Source organism: Hyla sarda, chromosome 9, assembly GCF_029499605.1.
Source record: "Hyla sarda isolate aHylSar1 chromosome 9, aHylSar1.hap1, whole genome shotgun sequence".
NCBI lineage: Eukaryota > Metazoa > Chordata > Amphibia > Anura > Hylidae > Hyla > Hyla sarda.
This window is the reverse complement of record NC_079197.1, coordinates 134933698-134959271: the sequence shown is the minus strand read 5'-3', so window position 1 is coordinate 134959271 and position 25574 is coordinate 134933698. Positions and strand designations below refer to the sequence as shown.

General features: G+C 45.4%; 1 protein-coding gene across 4 annotated transcripts in view; it reads left to right on the top strand.

The window, feature by feature from the left end:
• Positions 1 to 25574, top strand: part of LOC130291408 (sprouty-related, EVH1 domain-containing protein 2-like) — a 61043-nt gene that overhangs the window by 19845 nt on the left and 15624 nt on the right. The window contains exon 1 of one of the 4 annotated variants that reach the window (XM_056540120.1): positions 6961 to 7114. The exons of the other annotated variants lie outside the window; for them this stretch is intronic. The gene's annotated coding sequence lies outside the window, so the exon portion shown is untranslated. Of the gene's footprint in view, positions 1 to 6960; positions 7115 to 25574 lie in introns of those variants that run through there. 4 annotated transcript variants of the gene reach the window in all.

Below are 25574 nucleotides of genomic sequence, written 5' to 3'. Positions count from 1 at the left end.
TAAGTCCTTCAAACAATTTACCCACAATGCACGTTAAACTTACCGGTCTATAGTTTCCTGGGGAAGACCTAGAGCCCTTTTTGAAGATTGGCACCACATTCGCCTTGCGCCAGTCCCTTAGCACAATACCAGACACCAGAGAATCTCTAAATATCATGAACAGGGGTACAGATATTTACATAGTTACATAGTTACATAGTTAGTACGGTCGAAAAAAGACATATGTCCATCAAGTTCAACCAGGGAATTAAGGGGTAGGGGTGTGAACTTACCTCTCTAAGAACTCTTGGGTGCAATCCATCTGGCCCTGGAGATTTGCTTACATTTATATCACTTAACTTACCTTGTACCATCTCTACATTAAGCCAGTTCAGTACATTACATGATGTGTTACCAGCACTGACCTGTACATGATGTGTTACCAGCACTGACCTGGCCAATGTCAGCTCCTTCTTCCATAGTGTATACAGAACTAAAGAACCCATTCAGTAGCTCCGCCTTCTCTTTATCGCATGTGACAACCTCCCCATTATCATTATTAAGGGGTCCTACATGCTCTGTCCTTGGTTTTTTTGCATTTATATATCTAAAAAAATATTTAGGATTAGTTTTGCTTTCTTTGGCCACCTGTCTCTCATTTTGAATTTTTGCTGTTTTTATTACATTTTTACAGATTTTATTAAGCTCCTTGTACTGTTTAAATGTTATAGCTGACCCATCAGATTTGTATTTTTTGAAGGCTATTTTTTTGTTGTTTATTGCTCTTTTAACATCATTTCTCAGCCATGTAGGATTTAGTTTTAATCGTTTATATTTGTTCCCCTTTGGTATATATTTAGCTGTATAGTTATTTAGAGTTGATTTAAAGATGTCCCATTTACCTTCTGTATCAGTATTTGAGAACACCTCCCCCCAGTCTATGTCCTGTAGTGCAGCTCTCAGCCCAGGGAAATTTGCCTTTTTAAAGTTATATGTTTTTGCCTTCCCCGTCTGTCTTTGTTTTCTACATTTTAAGTCAAAAGTAACTATATTGTGGTCGCTATTACCAAGGTTTTCCCGCACAGTTACATTACCAACCAGCTCTGCGTTGTTGGAAATGATCAGATCCAACAAGGCATCACTTCTTGTTGGGTCCTCCACAAACTGGCCCAGAAAATTATCCTGCAATAAATTTAGGAATTGTCGCCCCATTGTAGTTTTAGCCAACCCCCGGCCCCAATCTATATCTGGATAGTTAAAATCTCCCATTATTACCACTGTACCTGCCCGGGCGGCCCTCTCTATTTGTTTATACAGCCGACCTTCTATCTCTTCAGTGATATTAGGGGGTCTGTAGATTACACCAAATACTATTTTTTCAGAATTTCCCTCCTTTTGTAATTCTACCCACAATGATTCCACATCCTCAGAATCATCACACACTATGGCATCGTTCACACTGACTTTCATACCACTTCTTACATACAGACAGACTCCACCACCTTTTCTGTTCATTCTATTCTTGGGAAACATTCTTGGGAGATAGATAGATAGATATGAGATAGATAGATAGATGATAGATATGAGATAGATAGATTATATATAGATAGATATGAGATAGATAGATAGATATGAGATAGAGAGATAGATAGATATGAACTAGATAGATGATAGATAGATACAGTATGAGATAGAGAGATAGATAGATATGAGATAGATAGAGAGATAGGAGATAGATATGAGATAGATAGATGGACAGAAAGATAGTGTTTCCCAAGCAGGGTGTCTCCCGCTGTTGCAAAACAACCAGAATGCCCACACAGCCAAAGGCATGCTGGGAGTTCTAATTTTGCAGCAGCTGGGGGCACCCTGCTTGGAAACCATTGAAATAGTGGGCATTTACCTCTCACTGACCCCCAAACTGGCCACTAGTGGTGGCACTAGCTGGGGCAAGGGGAAGTTTTCATCTTCTCAGAGGTGCGGGTGTCAAGTTCTGTGGGGGAGCAGGTAATAAAGCACAAACCTGTTCGACCAATACGGCTGCACGGCAGGGGAGCGTGAGGGAAGGAGGAGCATCCTTCTCTTCTCTGCCTCTGTGCTAAATTTAAAGGGTCCACAATTTTAAAGAAAATGCTAGCAGTGGCAGGCCCCTCCTCAGGCTTGAGATAGCTGAGCGCCCGGCCAGGGCCAGGGGGGTGAAGCCAGGGCTCAGGCCCCCACAAAGCCTGGGTCCTTCACTGGGGTACTGGCTGTACCCCCCTGACGGCGGCCCTGCTGGAGAATACAGCAGCTGATAGGTACTGGAAGGATTAAGATTTTTAAATAGAAGTAATTTAAAAATCTGTTTAACTTTCTGCCACCCCTTTTAATGACAGAAGGATCATTTTGCCATGGGAGGTAAGCTTTTGCTAGAGGTGATTATTTTTTTTTCTCTGTCCATTCAAAAAAAAAATTAGGCTCAGCTGATGGTAGAATTGGGAGATATTAAGGTGACATTGGATGACTGATCAACCATAATGTTCACCATCTTTGGACAAATGTCTTCACTCGGATGGAAGACTACCAGTAATAGACAGGGAAAACTTCTCATTGGAAATAACTTTAGTGTGAATGACATTGACAGCGATGTAAAGTTACGTCAATTGGATTGACCATATTTTTACCAAAATAAATCACCACGAGGTGAAAGAGGCTTCCTTTGTAAGACTGACATTTACACTTTTTCAATGACTGGTTCTTATGAGTCAGCCATGCCCACCAGAGTACCCAGGGATCCTCCGGTTGGGAAAAACAAAAATTACAAGGATATTTAGATATGTTGGGGGGTATTTATCAATTTTGCCTGTTGACCGTTTCTTTTTACCCTTTTTTTTCACTTTGGTTTTCGTGGCCATGCACCAAATTTATCATTTGGTGCAAGTTGTTAGTAATTTTGGCTCAAATGTTGAAATCAGCCGTTCCCAGCGCCTTTTACACAGAACTTACCCCCACAGAGGACGCGTATTTTACCCCTTGTGCAGCCATTTCGGAGTCCCTCCTGCAGTATATCAGCAAGCGAGTCCCTCCTGCAGTATATCAGTAAGCGACATGAGTTATTTTCTTTTGTGGGGTTTATAGCCACCATGTGAAATGGATTTTATTTTCAACTTGGGTATTTTTTTTTTTTTTTTACTTTAGTGTAGTGGTCTTCAACCTGCAGACCTCCAGATGTTGCAAAACTACAATTCACAGCATGCCCGGACAGCCGTTGGCTGTCCGGGCATGCTGGGAGTTGTAGTTTTGCAACATCTGGAGGTCCGCAGGTTGGAGACCACTGCTTTAGTGCTTTACCTTTCCTGACCCTGTGCGGCCATGTCCAATGCTGGCCCAACGGAGGGTGAAGGTTCCTCAGAGACAACTATGTCGCAGGATAGTATTGAGCAGCCCTGGAGGCGTCGCTGCTTTCATCCAAAACATTTTTTGATGTATTTTGACGCCTTTATATTTTCTGACATTACTAAGTGTGTTTTCCATGTGCAAAATTTCTTGGCGGGGACTTGCGCCCAAAAAACAGGATTTGCGCCGAAATTGCGCCAAAGATCGATTGGCGCAAATGATGAATTACTGACTAAAGTTGAAATCACACACAGGACCGTGTGATTTTGAGAAAGTTGTAAAAATGACAGTGGAGAAGATGCGCCAAACTTTGGCGCAAAAAGACACTGTGCCAAAGTATTGCGCCAAAGTTACGTGAAAAAAAACCCACATAAATCCTTTGATAAATACCCCCTGTCGTGTATAAACAGAGAGCCCTTAAAGGGGTACTCCGGTGAAAACCTTTTTTCTTTTAAATTAACTGGTGGCAGAAAGTTAAACAGATTTGTAAATTACTTCTATTAAAAAATCTTAATCCTTCCTGTACTTATTAGCTGCTGAATGCTACAGAGGAAATTCTTTTCTTTTTGGAACACAGAGCTCTCTGCTGACATCGCGAGTACAGTTCTCTCTGCTGACATAATAATAATAACACTTTATTTATTGTTGTCCTTAGTGGGATTTGAACCCAAGTCCCCAGCACTGCAAGGCAGCAGTGCTAACCACTGAGCCACCATGCTGCCCTTAGCATACATCTGCTATGCATGGTTGCTAAAATGGACAGAGATGTCAGCAGAGAGCACTGTGCTCGTGATGTCATCAGTGTTCCAAAAAGAAAGGAATTTCCTCTGTAGCATTCAGCAGCTAATAAGTACTGGAAGGATGAAGATTTTTTAATAGAAGTAATTTACAAATATGTTTAACTTTCTGCCACCAGTTGATTTAAAAGAAAAAAGGTTTTCACCGGAGTACCCCTTTAATATTAACTGGTAAGACTAAGGAAAACTTGCTGATCACCCAGTAGTCTTGACTTATCTTGTCAGTCCTATAGAGATAGCTTTGCTTATATTAGTTAATGTAAATAATGCTCATCATGGATGTCCCCTTATTTCTGTAGTAGTTAATTTTCATTGACTTTAAAAAGTATTCACTCCCCTTGACTTTTTTCCGTATTTTGGTGCCTCACAACCTGGAATTAACATGGTCATTTAATTTACAGAACATACCCACAACACCGAAGATGTTTTTTTAATTTATTTATTGTGAAGCAAACAACAAATAGGACAAAATAATTACTGCATAACTATTCACCCCCCTAAAGTCAATACTTTGTAGAGCCATCTTTAGCAGCAATCACAGCTCCAAGTCTCTTTGGATAAGTCTCTATGAGCCGCCACATTTTATCACTCAGATTTTTGCCCATTCTTCCGCAGAACTGCTCCAGCTCCTTCACGTTGGACGGTTTGTGCTTGTGAACAGCGATCTTTAAGTCTGACCACAGATTTTCGATTGGATTGAGATCTGGGCTTTGACTAGGCCATTCCGACACATTTACATGTTTCCCCTTAAACCACTCAAGTGTTTCTTTAGCAGTGTGTTTGGGGTCATTGTCCTGCTGGAAGGTGAACCTCCGTCCTAGCCTCAAATCATGCATCAGGTACAGGTTTTTATCAAGAATATCCCTGTACTTAGTACCATCCATCTTTCCCTCAACTCTGACCAGTTTCTCAGTCCCGGCTGCTGAAAAACTGGTGTTTTTGGTGTTTTTTGGGTAATGTGATGTGTTGGTTTTGCTCCAGACATAGCTTTTTCTTTGATGGCCGAAAAGTTAAATTTTAGTCTCATCAGACCAGAGCACCTTCCTCCATACATTTTGGGAGTCTCCCACATGTGTTTTCACAAACTCACAACGTGCCTTTTTGTTTTTAGCTGACAGTAATGGCTTTCTTCTGGCCACTCTGCCATAAAGCCCAACTCTATGGAGTGTACGGCTTATTGTCGTCCTATGTACAGATACTCCAGTCTCTGCTGTGGAACTCTGCCGCTCCTCCAGGGTTACCTTAGAGTTGCTGTACACCCCACTGCAGCAGTAGAGTCGCTGTGTATTACACCCAAAAGTTCTCTCTCTCTCCCCCCCCCCCTCTCTCTCCCTCTCTCTCTCCCTCTCTCTCCCCCTCTCTCTCTCCCTCTCTCTCTCTCTCCCTCTCTCTCTCTCCCTCTCTCTCTCTCCCTCTCTCTCTCTCCCTCTCTCTCTCTCCCTCTCTCTCTCTCCCTCATGAGCTGAATGTGTCAACACATGTCATCAGTGTCAATGTGGAAGAACCATTAACTGGTTCCGCCACCAATTTCCAGAATGCTAAGATCCCAGGCTCTGATTAACAAAATGTTACTTAATTCAAAAAAAAAATGTTTTACTTATTCAAATTGCATGGGCTTAAGTATTCATACCCTTTGCTATGACGCTTAAAATTTTGCACTGGGGGGCTCTAAGTTCTCATGATTATCTTTAAGAAGTTTCTTCACCTTAGTTGGAGTCACTTGTGGTAAATTCAGTTGTCATGATTTGTAAAGATATAGCCTGTCTACAGTATATGTATGTATGTATGTATGTATATATATATATATATATATATATATATATATATAGCTGACAATGCATTCCAGAGCAAAAAACCATGCCATAAGGTGGAAAGAACTGCCTGTAAACTCAAAGACAGGATTGTGTGGCAGAACGGGTCTGGAGAAGAGGACTGAAAATGTCTGCTACGCTGAAAGTTCCCAAGAGCACAGTTACCTCCATAATTCTGAACATCCAGGACTCTTTCTAGAGCTGGCCGCCCTCCCAAACTAAGTGATCGGAGGAGAAGGGCCTTGGTAAGAGATTTGACCAAGAACCCAATGGTCACTCTTGCTAAGACCCAAAGATCCTATGTGCAGATCGCAGTAATGTCCAGAAGGCCAACCATCACTGCAGCACTGGTCAAAAAGAAGCCTCTCCTCAGTATAAATACACAAGAAAAACAGCACCTAAAGGACTGTCGGACTGTGAAAAACAACATTCTCTGGTCTGATGAAATCAGTATTGAACTTTTTGGCCACATGTCTGTCATGTCTGGAGGAAACCAGGCACTGCCCATCCCCTGCCCAATACCATCCCTACAGTGAGGCATGGTGGTGGCAGCATCATGCTGTGGGGATGTTTTTTTAGTGGCTGGGACAGGGAGACTGGTTAGGGTTAAGGAAAAAGTGAATGGAAAAATTTACAAAGTGGACCATTTTCCCATAGCAACCAGATTTTTTTTTTCATTTTTCAGAGGTCCTTTTGAAAATTAAAGAAGTAATTGGAATAGTTCCTATGGGCAACTGGTCCACTTTTCTTCTGTACATGTTTTGATAAATCTCCCCCAATGACCCTAAGCACACAGCCAAGACAACTCAGAAGTGGTTTAGGGACAGGGTGGTAGATTCATCAAGATCTGTGCTAAGAAAAAAGTTGACCAGTTGCCCATAGAAACCCATCAGATCACTTCTTTCATTTTTCATAGGCCTTTTCAAAGTTGAAAGTAGTGATCTGATTGGTTGCTACGGGCAACTGGTCGACTTTTCCTTTGCACAAGTTTTGACGAATCTCCCCCAAAGTCTTTGAGTGGCCTAGCCAGAGCCCTGACTTGAACCCAAAATGACATCCCTCAAGAGACCTGAAAAGTGCCTCCACCGATGGTCCCCATAAAAGGTGTCAGAGAATGTGCAGAGAAGAATAACAGAAAATCCCCAAATCCAGGTGTGTACATATTGTGGCCTCATCCTCAAGACAACTGGAAGCTGCAATCTCTGTCAAAGGTGCTTCAACTATGTACCGAGTAAAGGGTCTGAATACTTATATCAATGCAATATTTTAGTTTTCTTTTTAATAAATTAGCAAATATATTTTACATTCTCTTTTCACTCTGTCACTATGCACTATTGAGTGCTGAATGATGGGGGAACTTTTTTTTATTTTCACTTTAGCGCATGGCCACAACATAATAAATTGTAAAAAAAAAAAAAAAGGGGAGGGGTCTGAAAACTTCTTGAATGCATTGTATATGGCAAATCCCCTTGATATGGAAACAACATGGTTTGACTCCAATGCAGTTCCAGCTTCATAGATTGATTCATGTGAGACTAGTTGCTAGGGATTTCCAGACGATGTCTCCTTAGCAACCAGACTGTCTCAGGTCTCTCAGCTCACCATTGTGACTGACCGGAAGCAGACATGGAACCTCTTGGAATCTTTAAGACAATGTTATTGTTCATCAAGACTTCTTGTACTACAACTACTACTCCTAAACCAGTTGTCAGTATTACAGTAGTTTGTAGCTAGGCCATTGACAATAGAAAACTCACCTCTGGATGATCATACCTGGTGCCTTTAGGATTATCATGGTATACAGGACTCTTTTTGGATCACCCTGATTTGGTAGCAGAGTTCCAGAGAGTTAGTCTCTGAGGTTCCTAAAACCATGTCTACTTCTAGAGTACCTGCCACATTTGTCCCCTATAGTACCAACTGCAGATGCCCCTATAGCCCTCACCACAGAAGCCTCACTGCCAGCCAAAAAAGTCCTCCAGGACCCATCCTTTACTTACCTCTTGTACTGGGTTTTGTTTTTCATCTAATAAATAGTGCCCACACCTCTCACTAAGTAACTCCAACGTCTGTTACAGTAAAGCTAACGGGGGGCAGGCAGTGACCATTTAAAAAACACATGTTCACATTGCATTTTGGCCTTAAATTTGGTGCAACCACAGTAGACATAGCAGGCTGCACTTCCATGTACAGTCAAAAAAGTGTACTTGGCATCTGTTGGGCCAATAGAGGTTAATGAACCCACTTTGCATTTCGCAGGGCATTGGGCTGATGTATGCACCGAACAAAGTGTGAACATATAGCTTTATAGGGGAATTTCTTGCTATAAGGATACGACATCAGTGCATAATCTGCAGCCATCCCATTCCCAGGACTTGCAGTGATCAACAGAACAAAAAGGCCAAGAACACCTATGTCCAAGTACTGTCAGCCAGGGCCAGATTAAGAGCAATACGAGCCTGGTGCTAAGGATTTCAATGGTCTACAAGTGGCCTCAACCTGACAGCTGGGATGTGGCCATTTGTGGGTCACAGGGCAACTCTATTTACTTACATTATGTGCAATACAGTACGATACACAGTGTGACATAGATAAGTAGCCAGGTAGCTAGCTAGCTAGGTAGGGTGTTAGCTAACTAGATGGTTAGCTAGCTAGCTAGGTCAGTTGTTTGCTTGCTAGGTAGGTAGCTAGGAAGATAGCCAGGTAGGTAGGTAGGTAACACTTACATCCACTGCACAAAATGCCCAGGCCCAGCTGCCTCATGTGCTCAGCCCCAGCACTAACCTCTCCAGCTCCTGCAGATGATCATTGGCGCCGAATGCTATCCTGACCACAGGGGACGGGTCTGGCTGTAGAGCTGGGAGCACTATAAAGGCTACGGTCCTTCCCTCCATGCTGCCAGCCACTTTCTCACTGTTCGGCCTGGGTTCGAGAATAAAAAGCTGCCCCCCCCCCCCATTCCACTTTAACCTCTCAAGGACACAGGGTGTACCTGTACACCCTGCGCCCACTCCCCTGCTATGACACAGGCTAACGAGCTGACCCCGTGTCATAGCAGGGTGGTCTAATGCCAGACATCACCGGGGACATCTATGCGGGGCTGCGTCTCCAGTTTTGGAAACCTCAGGGTTTCTGTGACTGGGGACATGATGTGATGCCACGCCCCCTCCATTCATGTCTATCCCTCCCATAGAAATGAATGGAGGGGGTGTGGCGCAACATCACGTCCCCAGTCCCGGAAACCTGGAGGTTTCCGAAACAGGAGACGCATCCCCGCATAGAATGCTGCAGGGAGATCGCGGGGGACCCGCTGCTGGGACTGGATAGGGGATAAGATGTTTTTGCCCGGAATACCCCTTTAACCTCTTAGACATTCAAAGTTGATCCAAGTTGATTGCGGCGACTAAAATAGAAAAAAATCTATCCTGGCAGCTCAGCGGAAAGGATGGCGGGAGAGCCCTTACCTGCTTCCTTGCTGTACAATCAGTGCTCTGATACGGTACTCCAGGAGGCCTCAGCTGCCTGGAGCAATCAAGCACCGATAACACTGATCAGTGCTATGCTATGGCATGTAATAGTCTCCTGTGGGGACTAAAAAAAATCGTGTAAAAATTGAAAAAAAAATCAAGAAATGTGAATTAACCCCTTCCTTAATAAAAGATTGAATCCCTTTTCATAAAAAAAAAAATGTAAACAAGAATAAACATAAACATATGTGGTATCACTGTGGGTAAATGTCCGAACTATAAAAATATCATGTTAATTAAACCGCACGGTCAATGGTCAAGGACAATTTTAAATAAATTAATTTTCATGCGCCAAGTTATAATTTTTTAACAGGAGTAAAACAAAATCAAACCTATATAAGTTTGATATCATTTCAATCGTATGGACCTACAGAATAAAGAAAATGTGTCATTTTTACAAAAAAGTGCACTGCATGGAAACGGAAGCTGCTTAAAATTACAAAATGATGTGTTTTTTTTTTTTTTTTTGTCCCACAAAATTTTTTGTTTTGGTTTCGCCATTATTTTATATCATTAAAGGGGTAATAATGTTTTTTTTATATGATTGTGCTACAGGGGCTGTAAAGTTAGTGTAGTTCATATTATAGTGTCTGTTGCTGTGCTTCATGGTGGTCTCGCAATTCTTATGTGATTTTTGCTCTGGTGTTTATTTTTAACAGCATACAAAATGAGTGTTTTCTCGTGTTTTTCCTGGTTGCTGTGTGATCTGAGACATTACATCACTAGTTAGGTGTTCAAAGAAGCCTGTCTGCTTCAATGGATGGAGCAACAGTTGGGTGGGAGGGAGATCGTTCTGCTGGGAATTGTATTTTTGCAACAGCTGGAGGCACCCTTGTTAGAAAACACAGATCTATTGTTTACAGCATGGAAGGCAGCTAAGGTGTGCTTCAATGAGCAGGGTGGCTGATGTGTGGGAGGGAAAAAAAGTGACCTCACACTTACAAACAAGGGATCAAATAGGAAATAGCCATTTCACAAAAAGAAAGCCACAGCGGTATAGTAGGCTCACAACACAGCTATTTAACTCCAAGACTAGCACCAATCCTTCCTAAGCATGTCCATTACTATCTGGCAGGTAAATACTAAAATCACCTTATGGTGGAGAATCCCTTTAAGTGGACTAGCAACACTCAGGCCCTTGGACTAAATAAAGCAAGGGTCCCTTACAAGACTTTACCCCTAGCTTCACCTCTGCTCCACCCTTATTTCACTTTAAATAAATATATAACGATAACATAGGTAAGATAATATTTCATCACCAATACTACCAGTATACAAAGAGGAATATTATCACTATGCATTTTACCATTATAATGTTACTGATCAAATCCAGAGTACTGGGACCAATATTATCAATAATACCAGTATGCCAGGAGGAATATTCTCACAATACATTTTACCATCATACGGTTACTCGCCCAATCCGGAGTACTGGGACCAGTATTACTAATAATAACAGTATACACGGAACAAATACAAACAAACACTATACACAAAATAAAAATATCAATAATACGAGTATACAAATAATACAAAGGCCAAATTATACCGACAAATCAGGAGCACACTATACACAGTGACTGATTAATGCACTGTACTGTACTGTTACTAAATAAAACCACTGTATACAGACTGGTATTTACCCATACAGTGCCCATACAGAAGTAGATACCAGCTGTACACAGGATCTGTATACCATATATAAATGGAAAAAGGAAATTAAAACAAGGAATAACTAAAGTAAAAACAAAAAGGAAGGTATGTAGAAGATGATAAAGGACTAGCGGACTGCCTCAATGAATACTTCTGTTCAGTTTTTACAGAAGAAAATGAAGAAAAAGGGCCTCAGGGATAAAGACTAATAAATCTTATAATGCATGTGTCTTTACAGAGGAAGAGGTTCTAAGTCAGCTGTCCAAAGTTAAGACAAATAAGTCACAGGAGCCTGAAGGGATACACCCAGTTATTAAAAGAGCTCAGTTGTGTAATAGCAAAGCCGTTAACAGATTTCTTTAACCAATCACTGGTTACAGGAGTCGTCACGGAAGATTTTTTTTGATTGGGTGACTAAAATAATAGATGGCGGAGGGGCAGTAGACATTGCATATCTAGATTTTAGTAGGGCTTTTGACAGTGTCCCACATAGAAGACTTATCAATAAACTGCAGTCATTGAGCTTGGACTCCAATATTGTTGAGTGGATTAGGCAGTGGCTGAGTGACAGACAACGGAGGGTTGTAGTCAATGGAGAATATTCAGAGCAAGGTCTTGTCACCAGTGGGGACTTCAGGGATCTGTACTGGGACCAATTTTGTTTAATATCTTTGTCAGTGATGTTGCAGAAGGTCTCGATGGTAAGGTATGTCTATTTGCTGATGAAACTACCTCTACTTCCCTCCAGCACTCCTGCAGTGCCTCTGGTATCCTGCTCCGGTCCCCGGCTGCAATCCTCTTCAGCTAAGAAAGCATGATGCTTGGGCCCGGAGTGATGTCTTGGCCCAGAGTGTTATACTGCCGCTTAGTCAAACATTGCCCGTAGTGATGTCCCACCTCGGCCATTGATTGGCTGAGCAGCAGTATGACACTTTAGGCCTTGACGTCACTACGGGCCCAGGCATCATGCTTTCTGACAGTAGGAGGATTGCAGCCAGGGGCCTGAGCAGGACATTAGTTGTAAGTAGAGGTTTATTTTTTTTATAAACTGTTGTAGACATTCTTCTTCAGGGTAGGGTCACACGTAACGGATCTGCCGCGTATTTTAAGCTGCAGATCCACCAGAGACCCGACCCTATAGTGTATAGTGTACCTACAGCTGTCGTCGTCCCCCCCCCCCCCGTGTCCTGCTCGCAGCAGCAATCTGCCGCTACAAGCAGCCACACAGGGACCTGTGAGTCGCCGTGCGCACTCGCAGTGTACTCACAGCGGCCGCGATGTCTTAGTGCACTATTATTATTATAATTGATGTTTGTGTCTGTATGAGTATCAGTATATAAATATGGGCAAGAATAACACAAATAACTACCAATGGGATGTAGATGGTTGATGGAATAAACAGCGTGTTCACACTCCTCTCTGTACTGCCAATTGCACTTATCACGTTGCACATCTTACGTTGCCTTGGGGGAGGGACCAACAGTAAGGAAGTGGCACAATAGTAGACTTATATAATATCTTAAATATCAATATCAGCATTACAAATGTGGCTGATACCCCCTTTGCAATTTCACCCCCCCCCCCCCACCTTATCATCCTCTGTGCCTTTTTATTCCTCCCCCTTTCTCTCTACTGTGCCATTTCAGTCCCTGCTTTATCCTCCCCTGTGCAATTTCAATCCCCCCTTCCTTTATTACCCCTGTGTCCCATCATCGCTCTCCTGATCGCCCCCTGTGCCATTTTATTCACCCCTTCATCCTCAACTGTACCATGTTAATCCCCCCTCCCTTTATCACTCCATGTGCACTGACCAGTGTTTAGGGGACGTCCTTCTCCACGCAGTGCACTGACCAGTGTTTAGGGGACGTCCTACTCCGTGCAGTGCACTGACCAGTGTTTAGGCAACGTCCTTCTCCGTGCAGTGCACTGACCAGTGTTTAGGGGACGTCCTTCTCCACGCAGTGCACTGACCAGTGTTTAGGGGACGTCCTACTCCGCGCAGTGCACTGACCAGTGTTTAGGTAACGTCCTTCTCCGTGCAGTGCACTGACCAGTGTTTAGGGGACATCCTTCTCCGTGCAGTGCACTGACCAGTGTTTAGGGGACATCCTTCTCCGTGCAGTGCACTGACCAGTGTTTAGGCGACGTCCTTCTCCGTGCAGTGCACTGACCAGTGTTTAGGGGACATCCTTCTCCGCGCAGTGCACTGACCAGTGACATCCTCCTGCATGGCTCCTCGGCGCAATGTCAGGGGAGTCACTCCTGAGTCCAAGCAGCCACCGCAGTTCACTGATTTAAAGTGTCCATGGTGCTGGCTGCCTGTTTAGGATCAGCAACTTGGGCATGGCCACTTTATAACAGTGATCAGCGGCAGCTGCCAACACACCTAGGAAAAAAATCATCCTTTTTTTCCCATCCAGCTGGGCCTATTTTTAGGTAGTGGCCTGTTGCTGCAGCTTATCAGACCCTACATTAATCTGGCCCTTCTGTCAGCTAAGTACTAGTAGCCATATTACTGGTATTTTATATTTATATATATATATATATATATATATATCATTTTTTTTTTTTTTTTATGTTTTAACTTGCTCTACGCAATTAAGCTGTATAAGACTTTGTGGCTGGAGAAAAACCTAAGAGAACATATAACAAAAAAGTCTTATCCCAGCCATCTGGTCTTCCACAAGACTGACCATAAACTTAGTCAGTGGATCCAACATCAATCTCATGTATATGGTAACTCTCTTCACAAGATAAGTGGCTTAACATGTGTTAGGCAGCTACTCAGGGGCAGAGCTATAGAGGTTGCAGAGGTAGCAGTTGCACCCAGCCCGGGTGCCTGAGGGACCCTCTGCAAGTTAGGAAGATTACAGTATTATTAAAGGGTACCTCTAATCAAAAAAACTTTTGATATATTATAGATTAATGTATGCAGAATAACTTTACAATTGCATGTTATTAAAAAAATATGCTTCTTTCTGTTTAATTTTCCACTTTGAAGAAATGACCACTAGGGGTCTCCCTACCAGTCCTGGCAGCAAGCATTTCAGACTCATGCTGGAGTCCTAAACACTACGAGCTGCCAGTCTGCTTTGTTCACAAAGGAGAACACTCAGAGCTGCCAGCCTGCTTTGTTCACAGCCTGTTTGGCTGTGAACAAAGCAGGCTGGCAGCTCTGAGTGTTTAGGACTCCAGCATGAGTCAGAAATGCTTGCTGACAGGACTGATTGGGAAAAATACAATAGAAAGAAGCATATTTTTCATTAACATGCTATTGGAAAGTTATTCAACATTCATTAATCTAAAATATATCAAAAGTTTATTTGATGAGAGGTACCCTTTAATGGTACATTGTCGTTGGGGGCTGGAGACTTTGCATTGTGGTCTAATAGCTCAACATTATGCCTCTGCAGCACTTTGTTTTTTTTTAGTTTATAATGAAATAAATATGCACAGTATACATTAGGAGCCTCTATACAGCAGTTACCCTTTGTATACCCCTACCAGACATTGCTAAAAGTGTGAAAAGAGCCTAATGCTAATGTCATATAATGTATGGCAAAAAAGTACACAGAGCCATGTAAAAACACTGGAAAAGCACAATTGTCGGCACATTATTTTGTGTTATTTTGGGCCAAAATACTGTGACCAGATAACAGCTGGGAGTCTATTAGGAAATATAAAAATGCCAAACGCTTTTGTTTGTGGTGTTGTTTTTTATTTTTATTCTTAGTGGGTTTTTGCATCCATGGCACTTATGGAAAATCAGGGCATGCTCCAGCAAAGATGTATTTTCTGATTTTGTTGCATTTCTCCTCCTATATACCTCTATAAAAGGTTAAAAAAAATGCCAGAAAAAAAAAACTCATGTGCAAATATGTGTGGGTGTTTTTTTCTGGCATTTTGTCTTCACATTCTCCAATAGAAATTCTTGAGTCACATGACTTGTAATAAGAAAAACACCACAAAATCTGCATTATGAAGCAGAATAAGAAGTGGCCAAAAAAACACTGAACAAAATTTGTGTCTGAAGGAAGGAAGCCATAGGATGGTTTCAGAAAAAAGTGTTTTTCCAGGCAAATGCCTTAAAAAACACTGTGAAGAATGCATTGTGCTTTCTTGTGACAAAATGCTGCATCCACATGTTAGGCCGGAGTCAATAGAAATGATTAAACCCCACATCTACTATGTTTTTTGTTTATTGCGTTATTTCTTACTTGAGTGCCAGTTTTTTTCAACACACAGAATGGTGTATTTTCACCTAACATGTGACCACCCTGCGAAAACCGCAAGCATTACTGTAACAGGGCACACATGTGACCACCCTGCGAAAACCGCAAGCATTACTGTAACAGGGCACACATGTGACCACCCTGCGAAAACCGCAAGCATTACTGTAACAGGGCACACATGTGACCACCCTGCGAAAACCGCAAGCATTACTGTAACAGGGCACACATGTGACCACCCTGCGAAAACCGCAAGCATTACTGTAACAGGGCACACATGTGACCACCCTGCGAAAACCGCAAGCATTACTGTAACAGGGCACACATGTGACCACCCTGCGAAAACAGCAAGCATTACTGTAACAGGGCACACGTGACCACCCTGCGAAAACTGCAAGCATTACTGTAACAGGGCACACATGTGACCACCCTGCGAAAACCGCAAGCATTACTGTAACAGGGCACACATGTGACCACCCTGCGAAAACTGCAAGCATTACTGTAACAGGGCACACATGTGACCACCCTGCGAAAACCGCAAGCATTACTGTAACAGGGCACACATGTGACCACCCTGCGAAAACCGCAAGCATTACTGTAACAGGGCACACATGTGACCACCCTGCGAAAACCGCAAGCATTACTGTAACAGAGGGCACACATGTGACCACCCTGCGAAAAACGCAAGCATTACTGTGACAGGGCACACATGTGACCACCCTGCGAAAACCGCAAGCATTACTGTAACAGGGCACACATGTGACCACCCTGCGAAAACCACAAGCATTACTGTAACAGGGCACACATGTGACCACCCTGCGAAAACCACAAGCATTACTGTAACAGGGCACACATGTGATCACCCTGCGAAAACCGCAAGCATTACTGTAACAGGGCACACATGTGATCACCCTGCGAAAACCGCAAGCATTACTGTAACAGGGCACACATGTGACCACCCTGCGAAAACCGCAAGCATTACTGTAACAGGGCACACATGTGACCACCCGGCGAAAACCGCAAGCATTACTGTAACAGGGCACACATGTGACCACCCTGCGAAAACCGCAAGCATTACTGTAACAGGGCACACATGTGACCACCCTGCAAAAACCGCAAGCATTACTGTAACAGGGCACACATGTGACCACCCGGCGAAAACCGCAAGCATTACTGTAACAGGGCACACATGTGACCACCCGGCGAAAACCGCAAGCATTACTGTAACAGGGCACACATGTGACCACCCTGCGAAAACAGCAAGCATTACTGTAACAGGGCACACATGTGACCACCCTGCGAAAACCGCAAGCATTACTGTAACAGGGCACACATGTGACCACCCTGCGAAAACTGCAAGCATTACTGTAACAGGGCACACATGTGACCACCCTGCGAAAACCGCAAGCATTACTGTAACAGGGCACACATGTGACCACCCTGCGAAAACGGCAAGCATTACTGTAACAGGGCACACATGTGACCACCCTGCGAAAACGGCAAGCATTACTGTAACAGGGCACACATGTGACCACCCTGCGAAAACCGCAAGCATTACTGTAACAGGGCACACATGTGACCACCCTGCGAAAACCGCAAGCATTACTGTAACAGGGCACACATGTGACCACCCTGCGAAAACCGCAAGCATTACTGTAACAGGGCACACATGTGACCACCCTGCGAAAACCGCAAGCATTACTGTAACAGGGCACACATGTGACCACCCTGCGAAAACCGCAAGCATTACTGTAACAGGGCACACATGTGACCACCCTGCGAAAACCGCAAGCATTACTGTAACAGGGCACACATGTGACCACCCTGCGAAAACCGCAAGCATTACTGTAACAGGGCACACATGTGACCACCCTGCGAAAACCGCAAGCATTACTGTAACAGGGCACACATGTGACCACCCTGCGAAAACCGCAAGCATTACTGTAACAGAGGGCACACATGTGACCACCCTGCGAAAACCGCAAGCATTACTGTAACAGGGCACACATGTGACCACCCTGCGAAAACCGCAAGCATTACTGTAACAGGGCACACATGTGACCACCCTGCGAAAACCACAAGCATTACTGTAACAGGGCACACATGTGACCACCCTGCGAAAACCACAAGCATTACTGTAACAGGGTACACATGTGACCACCCTGCGAAAACCGCAAGCATTACTGTAACAGGGTACACATGTGACCACCCTGCGAAAACCGCAAGCATTACTGTAACAGGGCACACATGTGACCACCCTGCGAAAACCGCAAGCATTACTGTAACAGGGCACACATGTGACCACCCTGCGAAAACCGCAAGCATTACTGTAACAGGGCACACATATGACCACCCTGCGAAAACCGCAAGCATTACTGTAACAGGGCACACATGTGACCACCCTGCGAAAACCGCAAGCATTACTGTAACAGGGCACACATGTGACCACCCTGCGAAAACAGCAAGCATTACTGTAACAGGGCACACGTGACCACCCTGCGAAAACTGCAAGCATTACTGTAACAGGGCACACATGTGACCACCCTGCGAAAACCGCAAGCATTACTGTAACAGGGCACACATGTGACCACCCTGCGAAAACTGCAAGCATTACTGTAACAGGGCACACATGTGACCACCCTGCGAAAACCGCAAGCATTACTGTAACAGGGCACACATGTGACCACCCTGCGAAAACCGCAAGCATTACTGTAACAGGGCACACATGTGACCACCCTGCGAAAACCGCAAGCATTACTGTAACAGAGGGCACACATGTGACCACCCTGCGAAAAACGCAAGCATTACTGTGACAGGGCACACATGTGACCACCCTGCGAAAACCGCAAGCATTACTGTAACAGGGCACACATGTGACCACCCTGCGAAAACCACAAGCATTACTGTAACAGGGCACACATGTGACCACCCTGCGAAAACCACAAGCATTACTGTAACAGGGCACACATGTGATCACCCTGCGAAAACCGCAAGCATTACTGTAACAGGGCACACATGTGATCACCCTGCGAAAACCGCAAGCATTACTGTAACAGGGCACACATGTGACCACCCTGCGAAAACCGCAAGCATTACTGTAACAGGGCACACATGTGACCACCCGGCGAAAACCGCAAGCATTACTGTAACAGGGCACACATGTGACCACCCTGCGAAAACCGCAAGCATTACTGTAACAGGGCACACATGTGACCACCCTGCAAAAACCGCAAGCATTACTGTAACAGGGCACACATGTGACCACCCGGCGAAAACCGCAAGCATTACTGTAACAGGGCACACATGTGACCACCCGGCGAAAACCGCAAGCATTACTGTAACAGGGCACACATGTGACCACCCTGCGAAAACAGCAAGCATTACTGTAACAGGGCACACATGTGACCACCCTGCGAAAACCGCAAGCATTACTGTAACAGGGCACACATGTGACCACCCTGCGAAAACTGCAAGCATTACTGTAACAGGGCACACATGTGACCACCCTGCGAAAACCGCAAGCATTACTGTAACAGGGCACACATGTGACCACCCTGCGAAAACGGCAAGCATTACTGTAACAGGGCACACATGTGACCACCCTGCGAAAACGGCAAGCATTACTGTAACAGGGCACACATGTGACCACCCTGCGAAAACCGCAAGCATTACTGTAACAGGGCACACATGTGACCACCCTGCGAAAACCGCAAGCATTACTGTAACAGGGCACACATGTGACCACCCTGCGAAAACCGCAAGCATTACTGTAACAGGGCACACATGTGACCACCCTGCGAAAACCGCAAGCATTACTGTAACAGGGCACACATGTGACCACCCTGCGAAAACCGCAAGCATTACTGTAACAGGGCACACATGTGACCACCCTGCGAAAACCGCAAGCATTACTGTAACAGGGCACACATGTGACCACCCTGCGAAAACCGCAAGCATTACTGTAACAGGGCACACATGTGACCACCCTGCGAAAACCGCAAGCATTACTGTAACAGGGCACACATGTGACCACCCTGCGAAAACCGCAAGCATTACTGTAACAGGGCACACATGTGACCACCCTGCGAAAACCGCAAGCATTACTGTAACAGGGCACACATGTGACCACCCTGCGAAAACCGCAAGCATTACTGTAACAGAGGGCACACATGTGACCACCCTGCGAAAACCGCAAGCATTACTGTAACAGGGCACACATGTGACCACCCTGCGAAAACCGCAAGCATTACTGTAACAGGGCACACATGTGACCACCCTGCGAAAACCACAAGCATTACTGTAACAGGGCACACATGTGACCACCCTGCGAAAACCACAAGCATTACTGTAACAGGGTACACATGTGACCACCCTGCGAAAACCGCAAGCATTACTGTAACAGGGTACACATGTGACCACCCTGCGAAAACCGCAAGCATTACTGTAACAGGGCACACATGTGACCACCCTGCGAAAACCGCAAGCATTACTGTAACAGGGCACACATGTGACCACCCTGCGAAAACCGCAAGCATTACTGTAACAGGGCACACATATGACCACCCTGCGAAAACCACAAGCATTACTGTAACAGGGCACACATGTGACCACCCTGCGAAAACCACAAGCATTACTGTAACAGGGTACACATGTGACCACCCTGCGAAAACCGCAAGCATTACTGTAACAGGGTACACATGTGACCACCCTGCGAAAACCGCAAGCATTACTGTAACAGGGCACACATGTGACCACCCTGCGAAAACCGCAAGCATTACTGTAACAGGGCACACATGTGACCACCCTGCGAAAACCGCAAGCATTACTGTAACAGGGCACACATGTGACCACCCTGCGAAAACCGCAAGCATTACTGTAACAGAGGGCACACATGTGACCACCCTGCGAAAACCGCAAGCATTACTGTAACAGGGCACACATGTGACCACCCTGCGAAAACCGCAAGCATTACTGTAACAGGGCACACATGTGACCACCCTGCGAAAACCGCAAGCATTACTGTAACAGAGGGCACACATGTGACCACCCTGCGAAAAACGCAAGCATTACTGTGACAGGGCACACATGTGACCACCCTGCGAAAACCGCAAGCATTACTGTAACAGGGCACACATGTGACCACCCTGCGAAAACCACAAGCATTACTGTAACAGGGCACACATGTGATCACCCTGCGAAAACCGCAAGCATTACTGTAACAGGGCACACATGTGATCACCCTGCGAAAACCGCAAGCATTACTGTAACAGGGCACACATGTGACCACCCTGCGAAAACCGCAAGCATTACTGTAACAGGGCACACATGTGACCACCCGGCGAAAACCGCAAGCATTACTGTAACAGGGCACACATGTGACCACCCTGCGAAAACCGCAAGCATTACTGTAACAGGGCACACATGTGACCACCCTGCAAAAACCGCAAGCATTACTGTAACAGGGCACACATGTGACCACCCGGCGAAAACCGCAAGCATTACTGTAACAGGGCACACATGTGACCACCCGGCGAAAACCGCAAGCATTACTGTAACAGGGCACACATGTGACCACCCTGCGAAAACAGCAAGCATTACTGTAACAGGGCACACATGTGACCACCCTGCGAAAACCGCAAGCATTACTGTAACAGGGCACACATGTGACCACCCTGCGAAAACTGCAAGCATTACTGTAACAGGGCACACATGTGACCACCCTGCGAAAACCGCAAGCATTACTGTAACAGGGCACACATGTGACCACCCTGCGAAAACGGCAAGCATTACTGTAACAGGGCACACATGTGACCACCCTGCGAAAACGGCAAGCATTACTGTAACAGGGCACACATGTGACCACCCTGCGAAAACCGCAAGCATTACTGTAACAGGGCACACATGTGACCACCCTGCGAAAACCGCAAGCATTACTGTAACAGGGCACACATGTGACCACCCTGCGAAAACCGCAAGCATTACTGTAACAGGGCACACATGTGACCACCCTGCGAAAACCGCAAGCATTACTGTAACAGGGCACACATGTGACCACCCTGCGAAAACCGCAAGCATTACTGTAACAGGGCACACATGTGACCACCCTGCGAAAACCGCAAGCATTACTGTAACAGGGCACACATGTGACCACCCTGCGAAAACCGCAAGCATTACTGTAACAGGGCACACATGTGACCACCCTGCGAAAACCGCAAGCATTACTGTAACAGGGCACACATGTGACCACCCTGCGAAAACCGCAAGCATTACTGTAACAGAGGGCACACATGTGACCACCCTGCGAAAACCGCAAGCATTACTGTAACAGGGCACACATGTGACCACCCTGCGAAAACCGCAAGCATTACTGTAACAGGGCACACATGTGACCACCCTGCGAAAACCACAAGCATTACTGTAACAGGGCACACATGTGACCACCCTGCGAAAACCACAAGCATTACTGTAACAGGGTACACATGTGACCACCCTGCGAAAACCGCAAGCATTACTGTAACAGGGTACACATGTGACCACCCTGCGAAAACCGCAAGCATTACTGTAACAGGGCACACATGTGACCACCCTGCGAAAACCGCAAGCATTACTGTAACAGGGCACACATGTGACCACCCTGCGAAAACCGCAAGCATTACTGTAACAGGGCACACATATGACCACCCTGCGAAAACCACAAGCATTACTGTAACAGGGCACACATGTGACCACCCTGCGAAAACCGCAAGCATTACTGTAACAGGGCACACATGTGACCACCCTGCGAAAACAGCAAGCATTACTGTAACAGGGCACACGTGACCACCCTGCGAAAACTGCAAGCATTACTGTAACAGGGCACACATGTGACCACCCTGCGAAAACCGCAAGCATTACTGTAACAGGGCACACATGTGACCACCCTGCGAAAACTGCAAGCATTACTGTAACAGGGCACACATGTGACCACCCTGCGAAAACCGCAAGCATTACTGTAACAGGGCACACATGTGACCACCCTGCGAAAACCGCAAGCATTACTGTAACAGGGCACACATGTGACCACCCTGCGAAAACCGCAAGCATTACTGTAACAGAGGGCACACATGTGACCACCCTGCGAAAAACGCAAGCATTACTGTGACAGGGCACACATGTGACCACCCTGCGAAAACCGCAAGCATTACTGTAACAGGGCACACATGTGACCACCCTGCGAAAACCACAAGCATTACTGTAACAGGGCACACATGTGACCACCCTGCGAAAACCACAAGCATTACTGTAACAGGGCACACATGTGATCACCCTGCGAAAACCGCAAGCATTACTGTAACAGGGCACACATGTGATCACCCTGCGAAAACCGCAAGCATTACTGTAACAGGGCACACATGTGACCACCCTGCGAAAACCGCAAGCATTACTGTAACAGGGCACACATGTGACCACCCGGCGAAAACCGCAAGCATTACTGTAACAGGGCACACATGTGACCACCCTGCGAAAACCGCAAGCATTACTGTAACAGGGCACACATGTGACCACCCTGCAAAAACCGCAAGCATTACTGTAACAGGGCACACATGTGACCACCCGGCGAAAACCGCAAGCATTACTGTAACAGGGCACACATGTGACCACCCGGCGAAAACCGCAAGCATTACTGTAACAGGGCACACATGTGACCACCCTGCGAAAACAGCAAGCATTACTGTAACAGGGCACACATGTGACCACCCTGCGAAAACCGCAAGCATTACTGTAACAGGGCACACATGTGACCACCCTGCGAAAACTGCAAGCATTACTGTAACAGGGCACACATGTGACCACCCTGCGAAAACCGCAAGCATTACTGTAACAGGGCACACATGTGACCACCCTGCGAAAACGGCAAGCATTACTGTAACAGGGCACACATGTGACCACCCTGCGAAAACGGCAAGCATTACTGTAACAGGGCACACATGTGACCACCCTGCGAAAACCGCAAGCATTACTGTAACAGGGCACACATGTGACCACCCTGCGAAAACCGCAAGCATTACTGTAACAGGGCACACATGTGACCACCCTGCGAAAACCGCAAGCATTACTGTAACAGGGCACACATGTGACCACCCTGCGAAAACCGCAAGCATTACTGTAACAGGGCACACATGTGACCACCCTGCGAAAACCGCAAGCATTACTGTAACAGGGCACACATGTGACCACCCTGCGAAAACCGCAAGCATTACTGTAACAGGGCACACATGTGACCACCCTGCGAAAACCGCAAGCATTACTGTAACAGGGCACACATGTGACCACCCTGCGAAAACCGCAAGCATTACTGTAACAGGGCACACATGTGACCACCCTGCGAAAACCGCAAGCATTACTGTAACAGAGGGCACACATGTGACCACCCTGCGAAAACCGCAAGCATTACTGTAACAGGGCACACATGTGACCACCCTGCGAAAACCGCAAGCATTACTGTAACAGGGCACACATGTGACCACCCTGCGAAAACCACAAGCATTACTGTAACAGGGCACACATGTGACCACCCTGCGAAAACCACAAGCATTACTGTAACAGGGTACACATGTGACCACCCTGCGAAAACCGCAAGCATTACTGTAACAGGGTACACATGTGACCACCCTGCGAAAACCGCAAGCATTACTGTAACAGGGCACACATGTGACCACCCTGCGAAAACCGCAAGCATTACTGTAACAGGGCACACATGTGACCACCCTGCGAAAACCGCAAGCATTACTGTAACAGGGCACACATATGACCACCCTGCGAAAACCACAAGCATTACTGTAACAGGGCACACATGTGACCACCCTGCGAAAACCACAAGCATTACTGTAACAGGGTACACATGTGACCACCCTGCGAAAACCGCAAGCATTACTGTAACAGGGTACACATGTGACCACCCTGCGAAAACCGCAAGCATTACTGTAACAGGGCACACATGTGACCACCCTGCGAAAACCGCAAGCATTACTGTAACAGGGCACACTACAAAGCCCAGGCTACTGCAGGCACATATCCCCAGTGTTACTATGCTCACAAACTCCTCTGGGTTGCTGCACAATCTCTTTCTTATAGGTTTTCAGTACTTGATCTGTACGCCACAGTTTTTTAGTATACAGTATGTATCCTAAAATATTTCGGTACCTAATCACTTACTTACCCCATTACTTACTTATTATTTTTCAGTACACAATCCTATACCTCCCAACTTTTGCTGAGAGCAAAGAGAGGCAAGCCACGCCCACTAATCACACCCTCAGCCACACCCCTAGCCATGCCCTCATTACACCCACACATGCAGAATGGGAATACCTCTTTAAAGGGAACCAATCAGCAGATTTTAGCTTATGTAATGCTTGACAATGCATCATATATGCTAAAATCGTTATCGTTTTTGCCCCCCAGGGATGGTGAAGTTATTAAGTTATAAAGTCCCCCCGGCGGCACCGAAAGTAGTCCCCTGGGCGAGGACTTATACATACCAGCACTGGGGGCAAAAATGTCCCCTGGGGATGGGGTGTATAAAGATTTTAGCGTTATATATGCTAAAATCTACTGATTGGTTCCCTTTAACAGCAACAACTCCCATCATTACCAGTACAGACCATATAAGAGATTACATACAGTTACATCAGGTGAATGAAAACAACCCCCATCATTACCACTACGGACCATATAAGAGATTACATACAGTTATATCAGGTGACTGACAACAACCCCCATCATTACCACTAGAGACCATATAAGAGATTACATACAGTTATATCAGGTTACTGGCAACATCCCCCATTATTACCACAATAGGCCGTATATGTGTTTACATATAGTTATATCAGGTGACTGACAACAACCCACATCATTACCACTACAGACCATATACAGTGGGGATCAAAAGTTTGGGCACCCCAGGTAAAAATTTGTATTAATGTGCATAAAGAAGCATAGGAAAGATGGAAAAATCTCCAAAAGGCATCAAATTACAGATTAGACATTCTTATAATATGTCAACAAAAGTTTGATTTTATTTCCATCATTCACACTTTCAAAATAACAGAAAACAAAAAATGGTGTCTGCAAAAGTTTGGGCACCCTGCAGAGTTAATATCTTGTACTGCCCCCTTTGGCAAGTATCACAGCTTGTAAACGCTTTTTGTAGCCAGCCAA